The following is an 11,408-nucleotide window of genomic DNA, read 5'->3' on the forward strand; positions in this document are numbered from 1 at the left end:
TAAGTGGGGGTTAAACAATCATTCACTCCCTCTACATATGTTTTCAAGTACCTGTGGTAGGTATTGGGGATACAGAAATGAATTGCCTTTAAGGAACTTAGAGTTCCTCACAGAGTAAAATTGTCTTTTGTTTTGAGTTATAGGCCCTTGCTAGGACCATTCACCATGGAAACAAGGATCATGGGGCTGTCTTGTTAAACACTGCCTCAGTTTCCCAATGTAGAGTAAACCTGCAGATAGAACCTAGTAGCTGATTAGGTAACTTCTGCCCCAAGATCCAATAGTGAATTTGGCCTCTAATTTTGGAGGAGAGCTGGCATTGAACAGCTTGATAAGTTGTCAGCACTACTGGACTTTAAGAAGAATGCATCAGGGGAGAAGACTAAGGACGCTGAGCAACATTGCTAGGGGCTCTGGGAGTTGCAACTGCTATATGGCCAGTACCTGGCACAAAAGAGAGAAGGAGCTTCCTCTGTGCTCAGTGGACACTGCTGAACTGATGGCACCTGTCGCTGCCACACTCCCTCTAGCTCACTCAGGCCTAGGCCCGCTAAAGTTAGTATTGCCTAGGGATGTCTGGCTGGCTCAGTGGGTAAAGCATGTGACTTGTGATCTCGGGGTTGTGAGTTCAAGCCCCACCCTGGGTGTAGGGATTGCTTAAAAATAAAGCCTTTTAAAAAATTAAAAATTAAAAAAATAAAATTAGCACTGCCTGCCGAACAGACAACGCACCCAGTTCAAATGTGCCCTCTCTTACACACTCTGACCCAGAATTTCTTAAACAGCAGAAATCCTCAGATCCATGGACAGGATTCCAGAGGCTCTGGCCAGAGTGGTGGAGCCTATAGTTCCAACCTCTGGTGGAGCAACACTTACATGGTCCTGCTGGCCTCCAAAGAGTACCTGGGGGTGAAAATAGTCCAGTTATGCCTAAATATAGCCTCAGGCAGAAAAGACTATGGAAGAAGAAAAACTGAGCTGATAAGCCCAAGCAATAAGCATTTACTACATATTTATCAAAGGAAATATGCATTCTTTAAGTCTTTTATCAATTACCAAGGGTGATTTGTACACATGGTATCTTGTTTCTGTTCTATCCAGCAAGAACTTACTGAGCATGTTGAAATGTTAGGAGGTCAACACAACACAAGGTACTGTGGAGACTGCAAATAAAAGAGAAGAAGAAGAAGAAGAAGAAGAAGAAGAAGAAGAAGAAGAAGAAGAAGAAGAAGAAGAAGAAGAAGAAGAAGAAACAAAAATAAACAGGATAGGAAGTGGGACAACCTGGGTTCTAGGATCAGCTTTATCCTGCTATGTTGTTGGATGAGTCATTGAGTCATTTTCCCTCTGGACCTTGGTGTCCTTATCTGAGAAACAAGGCTTGGACTTCTGTTCTCTGAGGTCTCTTTCAGTTCTGACATTCTGTGAATTCCAAATTAGATGTGATGGCAGATGTGACCACATCCAGCATAGTGCTGGACTTCAAAGTTTGGGCTGGACCTTCATTCCTTGAGATGCTTTAAGGTCCAGTCCTGCCCCTGGGCTGTTTACAATATGTTCCAAGAGCCAGAAGAGGGTTTATTTCAGGGCAAACAATTCATATGCCCAGAGGCACAAAGCGAAGGCCATCACTGAGGGCTGAGATACTCAGAGTATAATGAAAACTGCCCCCAGGATGCCTGAGTTAGGCTCAGGTCGCCCTGTGTGACCCTGAATAAGTCCTTTCCTCTCTCTGGGCCTCTGTTTCTTTACCTGTAGGATGAGAAGGTTGGACTGGATTTTCTTCCTTCTAGCTAGAGACATTTCTGGGTGGTCCAACAAGGTAAAGTTGTGAAGGAAGGGTGGAAAAGGGGTTCCTCCTTGCTTCCCTTCCTCCCTTCTTTCTAGAGTCCTCTTTGGGCTTAGGGCTAAAGGGAGCTGGTCTCAGGTCAGCATCCAACAAGAATCATCTTGACTGAGATGTTTGGGGGAAGAGTGACAGACAGGTATCTAGCAAGCTACCATTCTTCTACTGGTTTCCTCATCTGTAAAATGGTATGTTTGGATGGATAACTTTTTTTTTTTTTTTTAGATTTATTGATTTTATTAAAGAGAGAGAGCTTGAGTAGAAGGTGCAGAAGGAGAGGGAGCGAGGGAATCCCAAGCAGACTCTTTGCAGAGCCCGACACAGGGCTCAATCCCATGACCCCGAGATCATGACCTAAGCCGAAACCAAGAATCAGACACCCAACCAACTGTGCTACCCAGGCACCCCTGGATGGATAACTTCTGAGGTTTTTTTCTAGCTCTGCAAGCCAACAATTCTAGAGTTGTAGCTCAAAAAACCAAAACCCAAACCAAGAAGGCCTGGCTGGAGGCAAGGGTCTCAGTCATCCACTTGAGTGTTACCTGCCCTCCAACACCTCTGTCCCTTCCTAGGCTTCCCAGTTCCTGCCTTCCAGGATCAGAGATTGGGAACACATCCCTGTCTCTACACTCAGCAATGACCAATCCTTGGGAAAACCAGAATCATGGCTCATAGAATAAGCTATGAATTAATTTAAAAACAGACTGTTCTAGGTACAGCTACCATCATTTGTCATAGCTCATTTAAAAAGATACATACGCACATACACACTAATACATATTTACAGAGAAAGCGCAGAGAAAAGCTGCCAGTTTTCTGATCTGTAGGTCCCAGGTCCCACAACCACCAAGAGCGTCTCATAGCAGCAAGTACCTGCTAAAGAGCAGCAGGTGACCAGAAGGCCTAGGACAGAGGACAATGCTTCTTAGCCTAAATCTCCCCCAGGAGCCTGGAGTGTTTCATATAGAACCTTCTTACTGCGCTAGCAGCAAGAAGAGCAGGAGGTCTAGGGGGATGACTGAAAAGGAAGCTTATCCTCTCCCCCGCATCCCTGCTAGGACCTGGAAGTGAGGCCCAGGATTTCCTGGACTGTACAGGGTTCCTCCCTGCCTGCTCAAGAGTCAAGGCCACATGAACACAAGAGCACAAGTGACAGCTGTGGCTGGTCACGTCCCACATGTCTGCAGGTTCCTCCACAGTGTCTTCTCTGGGCAGAGCATGCCTGCGGGGAGGGAACAGAGGATGCAAGATCTAAGTGTGCCTGCCCACTCAGAATTTATGATCCTTTGGGGATGCCTGGGTGGCTCAGTGGTTGAGCAACTGCCTTCGGCTCAGGGCATGATCCTGGAGTCCTGGGATTGAGGCCCACATCAGGCTCCCTGCATGGAGCCTGCTCCTCCTTCTGCCTATGTCTCTGCCTCTCTCTCTCTGTGTCTCTCGTGAATAAATAAATAAAATCTTAAAAAAAAAAAAAAAAGAATTTATGATCCTTTGGAAAAAAACAGAGCCCCCCCAAAGCAAGATGGGGCAGTGGAGAAGGAGGGAGCCTGGGCCTATAGAAGCTCAGGCAAATCATTTGCCCTTTCTGAGCTTCAGTTTCCCCTCTGTGATTAAAGGATTGAATCCTCTAATTCAGGAAGGCCCTCTTGGCCCTGAAGTCATGAAACAATAGAGAACAAGACATAGTGGACTTACCTGCAACATGGAAGGACATGGACTGTAGCCACTCAAAAACTGGCCTAATTGCCCTCTCTCCAGCAAGTAGTTCTTCAGGTGACATACATTTTGCCCCCCTTTCTTTGTACATTTATGGAGCAATGTCCTTTTGAAAAGCCTTGTCTTGTATATCATCGTTCTCGAATACAACTCTAAAATAACTCTTCAAGGTAGATATTATGCACTTCATCTTCTATGTAAGGAGAAGCCCTGGGACATTAAGTAATCAGTAAGTGGCAGGGCCAGGGCACAATCCAGGCTCTCTGGATATAACACAGGTGAGGTCTCCCCAGCTTTGTGGGAGTCTTCAACAAATAGGCAGAGACAGCTATGTCCTCTTTCTCCAGGGAACTCCTTGAGGACCAGGACCTCCAGAGGAAGTCCTTGATTCATGTGTCTAGAAGGCATTTTCCAACACTTTTAAGCAGCAGGGTCTTTGGCACATCAGTCCTGGTCAGTAGACAGCAGCAGACAACAGACTTCACCAGTACCATTTCATTTCATCCTTTAGCCCACGAGATGGGCATTATTACTATTATCTCACTTTTAAGATGAGATTCGAGTGACTTAAACCTGCCAAAACCCACAAACCCAGTAATTAAGATACCTTCCTGGCCCAGACATCAGGAGCAGGCCCCATCACTATATTTAGCAACATCAGCACCTGGGGAGAGTCAGCATCAGGGCTCCTATGACAAGCTATGAATTTGTTTAAAAACAAAGATTAGGGGATCCCTGGGTGGCGCAGCGGTTTGGCGCCTGCCTTTGGCTCAGGGCGCGATCCTGGAGACCCGGGATCGAATCCCACATCGGGCTCCTGGTGCATGGAGCCTGCTTCTCCCTCTGCCTGTGTCTCTGCCTCTCTCTCTCTGTGACTATCATAAATAAATAAAAATTAAAAAAAAAAAAAACAAAGATTATTCTAGGTGCAGCATAGCCCAGGTGAGCAGGGCTCAGAGCCTGCTTGGTTTAACCACTGGATTCTACTGTCAATGAAAGGGTAAAGACCCAATCAGGACCGAAGCTCTGCCATTTACTAGCCTTGAACTTAAATATTTACTTAAACTCTTCAAATCAATTTTCTTATCCCTAAAAATGGACAACATCCTCCTCACTGAATAGCTGGGGCATGACATGGGCACTTGTGTGAAACGCTAGCTTGGGGGTCAGCAGAGGGTAAATCCCTCCCCTCCAGCTTCTGTATTACCACTCCAGAGTTCTGGGGTGGTTGAGGTGCTACTGGCCACTCCCACTCCTAGAGCAAGGTACTCACCTTCCACACCTGAAATGACTCCTGTCCCCACCTGCTCTCACCTTGCTCTTTCCAGCTCTTTGAGTTCCCCATCCTACTCTCTCAGGCTTTGTACAATTGCCCTGGGGATGGGTGGAGATGCAAGCCCAGATGTCCAACGCCCCCTCCCCTTTCTCTACTCCAAGAATCCTGCAGGACCAGGGACTCCAGGCTGGGGTAGCCAGATTTAGCATATAAAAAGTATGCCCAGTGAAATCTGAATTTCAGATAAGCAAGGAATACTTTTATATACTTATATTAAGAGTTCATGACTTTAAAAAATTTATTTATTTTTATACTTATATTAAAAGATTATTCCTTATCTGAAATTCAAATTTAAGTGGGTGTCCTGTATTTTATCTGGCATCCATACCCCAGACCCCTCCTTGGAAGACTGGCCTTAATGGTAGACAGCCTGGCAAATGGCTTTTATTAAGAGCTTTTAAACAATTTTAAGTATAATGTACGTAACATAAAATTTGCCCGTTTTAAGTGTACAAGTCAATGTTTTTTAGTGAATTTACCAAGTTGTACAACCATCACAAAATCCCGTCTTCAGGAGCACCTGGGTGGCTCACTGGTTGAGCATCTGCCTTTGGCTCAGGTTGTGATCCGGGGTCCTGGGATTGAGTCCCACATCAGGGTCCCTGCAGGAAACCTGCCTCTCCCTCTGTCTATGTCTCTGTCTTTTAATAAATAAATAAATAATAAATAAATAAAATCTTTTTAAAAAATCCAGTTTTCAAATATTTTCATCACCCCAATAAATGCCCACTTATAAATTTTTTTTTAATTTTTATTTATTTATGATAGTCACAGAGAGAGAGAGAGAGAGAGAGGCAGAGACACAGGCAGAGGGAGAAGCAGGCTCCATGCACCGGGAGCCCGACGTGGGATTCGATCCCGGGTCTCCAGGATCATGCCCTGGGCCAAAGGCAGGCGCCAAACTGCTGCGCCACCCAGGGATCCCTAAATGCCCACTTATAGTTAATTCCCATTACTGCCCCCACAAATTGCTTTTTTAAATATTTAATAAATAATTGTTTCTTCTGCTGTAAAAAGTCATACACTCTTAATGAAGAAATTCTGGGGGGAAAGACAAAGAAGAAAATAAAATTACTCCTAAGTCCACAGTCTCATGGAGAATATTGTTATAATTGGATACTTTTCTAATCTCTCCATGCTCATATTTTTTCAAGAAAAGTGGTATCACACTGTACACAATATCTTACAATCTAATTTTTTCTGTAATACATCATGAAATTGTTCCCATGCCATCAAATCTTCTTCCACATAATTTTCAGTGGTTACATAATATTCTGTTGTTGTTTTACCACTTTCTTTATTCAATCCCCTTTTGATGGACATTTAAGTTGTGTCCAATTTTTCACCATTTTTTAAAGATTATTTATTTATTTATTTATTTATTTATTTATTTATTTATTTGACAGAAAGAGAGAACACAAGCAGGGGGAGCAGCAGAGGGAGAAGCAGGCTCCCCTCAGAACAGAGCGCCTGGCTTGGGGCTCAATCCCAGGACCCTGGGATCACAACATCAGCCGAAGGCAGACGCTTAATGGACTGAGCCACCCAGGTAGGTGCCCCTTTTCATCATTTTAAATAATGCTGTGATGCATGTTCTTATAGCTGTATCTTTGTACACATCAATTATTTTTCTTAAGATAAATTCTTAGAAGTGGAATTGTTTTGTCAAGGGTCTATATGTTTGTAAAGCTTTCAATAATATTTTCTGGCCCAGTAAGGGACACAACCATGGGACCAGTTGTCCAAGTCAGAAGCCTCAGGTAAGGCTCAGTCCAAGAAAAGAATGCTGACTGATGGGAGGCATGGTGTATAGGTGGTGGAGGGGAACAGGTGGGGTGAGTGCCAAGGAGAGAAGCCACTAGGCTTCGAAGATTGCCTGGTTCTGGGGAGACATTATCTGGGACTTCCCTGGAAATCAGAGGAATACTCTTGTCCCCTCCTGGTCCCCTCCTGACCACCAGCCACAGGTGCTCTAGGCAGCACGCTTCAGGACCTCTTTCCCTGCCACCCACTGCTCCTCTTGATGCTCCTCCAAACAAGCTGGATGACAGCTCCCCAAGATCCAGCCAGCTGCAGCCTGCCCTGAGCCCTAGCCAACCCCACAGCCTTGAGTGGGTCAGCCTGGCTTCCAAAGGCAGACCCTGGCACCTCACCAGGGGTCCAGCCTCTCTGCCCAGTCTGCCCCGTGCCCCCCCACTTTCCCAGCCCTGGAGGAAGACCAACTAGGAGAGAGGCTAGAGCAGGTGGGTGTTGGATTGGGGGCGTAGATCTTGAGATGACTCATGCAGCCCGAGGGGAGAAAGGGGCTGGGGGGATGAATGGATTGCAAACCAGAAGGAGGGGCTGCGGCGATGAGCTTTGGTGCCTTGATTCGCCGCGTCAGTTTCTTCAACATCTGCAGTGCGTGGGGTTTAGCGATCCCACTGGGGGGTTGTAGGGGGTAGGGCTGGGAGGCTGGCTGACGTTTGCTTCCCGCCTGCTGGGTCGGCCGAGCAGTTCATGAATGACTCACCTCATTGTCAGGCTGATTCACTGCTCTCCTGGGGACTTGGAGGGCGGGGGGAGGCTGCAGCAGCCCCCTCTGAACGACTCATACTGTCGCACACACGCGCGCACACGCGCACACACGCGCGCGGGCGAGGCTCCAAGTGTCCACTTACCTGCTGGGGTCAGGACCCCATAAACGGGTTTCGGGGGTGGGAAGGGGGAGACGCAGACGCTTAGTCTGTGGAGAACAAGCCTGAGTTTCGGTCTTGTTTACCCGTGGGTATTTACATTTAAATTAATTAAAATTAAATACAATTAAAACTTCAGTTCCTCAGTCTGACTAGCTACTTTGCAAGTGATCAGTAGCCATGTGTGACTAGTGGCTACTCTGTTGGACAGAGCAGATAGAAAATACTTCCATCAACACAGAATGGTCTATCAGTAGCGCTGGTCTACAGAACCTTCACACACAAAGCTGCACAAATAGATCAGCCTTCCCCCAGACACTCAGCACTACCCTCTATGCAGCTCACAACAGACATTTAATTCCACACACTCAGTCACACAACACCCACCCAATAACAAGGCCGTGCAAGACTCTCAGTGTGTCTACACATTTGCAGTGTATGCCACTGTCCATACCAAGGCAAATGTAAATATAAACACATAAACACACATCATCACACTGAATCACATGCAACGGCTCATACAATAAAAATACAAATTAGGGCAAAATGCATTTGCAAATATGCTGAAATAGATACAAACTCAAACCATGTGGTTCTCATAACAAATCTCAGCACATGTTCCCAAACTCAAGTAGGGGGGAAGGGAACCCACATTGCTGAGCCCCGGCCAACATCCCAGGCATGGAGTTAGCCATTTCAATGCATTGATTCATTTAATCTCACAGCAACCTTGCAAGGAAGATGTATTATTCCATTCAATGGATGAGACAGTTAAGTTTCAGAGAGGTAAAGTAAATTATTCAAGGTCATGCAGCCAGTTAGCAACAGGATCAAATATAAACCAAGATTTGTCTAACTTCATAGCCAATACAGCATGCTGTCTCCAAACATACATGCACAGGCATGCATGTGCATATACGCACACACACACACAGATACTCAATGTGTACCCTCCTTTGTACCTAAGACAGTAAATCTTCTCATCCAGCAACTGCAGGGATTTTTGGAAGTAAGCATGGAGTTGCCCAAATTAATTTACATTCCTTCCTGAGAAATGGCATTAAGTCATTCAACAAACACTTGCTGAGTGTCTTCCATGTGTCAAGCCCTGTGCCAATGCTGGTTCACAAAGGAAATGCCACAGTTGTTGCCCTGAAGGAGTTCTATGTCCAGGAGGGAGGTGTGAGGAAAACCTAAAGATAATATAGGATGCACAAGAGACATAAGGTATAATGGAAGTAGTCCAAAAATGCAGAGAACCAAGAGAAGCTAAGCTGGGTCTCCTGGAGCAGTAAGGAAGGCTTCTTAGAGAAGGCAGCCTGTGAGCTGGGGCATGAAAGAGGAGTGGGAGGGAGAGGGATTGGCATTGATTGGGAGAGTGGTTGAGAGATGAGCTAGGGCAGGGAGGCAAATGTCAGACACTGCAGGCCCTGGGGATTTTATATGTCATCCCCCAGCAACTGGGGGAATTGAACATTTTCTTTGGTGGGAAATAGTATCCCATTTGCATGTTAGAAAGAATGGACAGAAGGGAGGAGATCTTAGACTAGAGAGATCATGCAGGAAGCTACCACCATAGCCCAGGCAGGAGTTGGTAAGGCCTGATGCACAGTGGAAGGCATCTGGGCAAGGTGAGGGATAGACAGGGATGGGGGAGTTGGGGTATATCCTGTTGCTGAGAAAGATCAAGGCAACAGATTACTGACCCATGAAAATGTGATAAAACACATGGATTCTCTCTCAGAACAAGGCATATATGCATATGCACACTATCTTTGGCACTTAATTATAGGGGACTTTTTTTCAAAAGACTTTATTTATTTATTCATGAGAGACACACACACAGAGAGGCAGAGACACAGGCAGAGGGAGAAGTAGGCTCCATACAGGGAGTCCTATGTGGGACTCCAGGATCACGCCCTGAGCCAAAGGCAGATGCTCAACTCAACCGCTGAGCCACCCAGGTCTCTCTTATAGGGGACTTATATTCCCTGATGCCCCAGGTTAGGAACCCAGTGTTTTGGAATTCTAACAGGCAAAACAACATGGTGGTTAAATCTGTGGAGGCTGGAATCAGACAACCTGCTTCCTCATCTCAGCTCTACCACCTATTACTTATATGAGCTTGGGCAAAACATTGACTCTCTCCTCTTCTGTAAAGCAGAAGTGATCCTAGCACCTATATCGAGGTTTATTACAATGATCAAGTGAGCCACTACATGGAAAGTTCCAGAACCTTGCCTGGAACACAGAAAGTACTCAGGAAGTTCTGGCAGCTATTATTATGGGTTAAATCAGAGTGTTATTAAGACCCTCCCCGCTTCATGGAGAGCCTGGGTGCCTCAGTCTGTTAAGCATCTGACTTTGGCTAAGATCATGATCTTGGGGTCCTGGGATTGAGACCTGTGTTGGGCTCCCTGCTCAGCAGGGAGACTGCTTCTCCCTCTCCCTCTGCCCTGCACCACCCCTTGTGTGTACACACTCTCTCTGCCTCAAATAAATAAAATATATATTTTTTAAATGACCCCCTCGCTACACTCATTCCCCTTTGTACCCCACTTCATAGCTGGGGATCTGATGTCTTCTGCCGTGGCCCTCCATAGCCTAAGTCCTAGCACCCACTTTGCGCTTTCCCAGAATTCATCCCTTTCTTTTCTGCCTGAATCTTTCAGCCTGGGCAAGCCTGGTTCTGAGAGTTCACGCTAACTTCTCTTCTAAAAGGAGGGAAGGGCACCTGGGTGGTTCAGTTAGTTAAGTGTCTGCCTTTGGCTCAGCTCATAATCTCAGGCTCAGGTCATGATCTCAGGGTCCTCTGATCAAGCTCCTTGGCAGGCTTCCTGCTCAACAGGGAGTCTGCTTCTCCCTCTCCCTTTGCCCCTCCCCCCACTCATGTGTGTGCACTTGTGAGCTCTCTCTCTCTCTCTCTCTCAAATAAATAAATAAAATCTTAAAAAAAAATAAGAGGAGGGAGAAGAGGACATAGGCCCCATCACCATGGAGACTTAGCCCTTGTCTTTCCCACAGATGACAGCACTGGGAAGAAGAAGACATTTGATTTGGGAGAAGGGGGACCCTTCAGCATGGGAGTCCTTCCCAACTCTAAAATCACAGATCACCTCCTCACTGTGTCCTGCCAGCTCCTCTGTAAAATGTCCCAGGTCGGGCAGCCCGGGTGGCTCAGCAGTTTAGCACCGCCTTCAGCCCAGGGCCTGATCCTGGAGACCCGAGATCAAATCCCACGTCAGGCATCCTGCATGGAGCCTGCTTCTCCCTCTGCCTGTGTCTCTGCCATTCTCTCTCTGCCTGTTTGTCTCTTGTGAATAAATAAATAAAATCTTTAAAAAAAATTAAATGTCCCAGGTCCACATTTTCCATTTGCTCCAACCACCTGCCCCCACCCCCATCCAGGTCCTAACAGGAGGTGGGGGCAGTAGTTGCCAAATTCATTTAACTTAGAAAAAAAGTGATGAAGGAGGCACTTGGGATTTCACTGAGAAGAGAAGGCCTGCAAGTGGGAGTGTTGGGGTTTTGTACCCCAGCTTGGAAGAAGCACAGAGGGTGTGAGGGGATGAGAGTTAGGACTCCAGCTTCCATCTCCCACTGACATTCTTTCTTTTTTTTTTTTTTTAAGATTTTATTTATTTATTCATGAGACAGACAGACAGAGAGGCAGAGACACAGGCAGAGGGAGAAGCAGGCTCCATGCAGGGAGCCCAACATGGGACTTGATCCAGGGTCTCCAGGATCACACCCCGGGCTGAAGGCAGCACTAAACCACTGAGCCCCCCGGGCTGCCCTCCCACTGACATTCTGGCTTCCATTCTGACATAGGACA

Source organism: Canis lupus, chromosome 16, assembly GCF_048164855.1.
Source record: "Canis lupus baileyi chromosome 16, mCanLup2.hap1, whole genome shotgun sequence".
In the NCBI taxonomy this organism is placed as follows: Eukaryota; Metazoa; Chordata; class Mammalia; order Carnivora; family Canidae; genus Canis; species Canis lupus.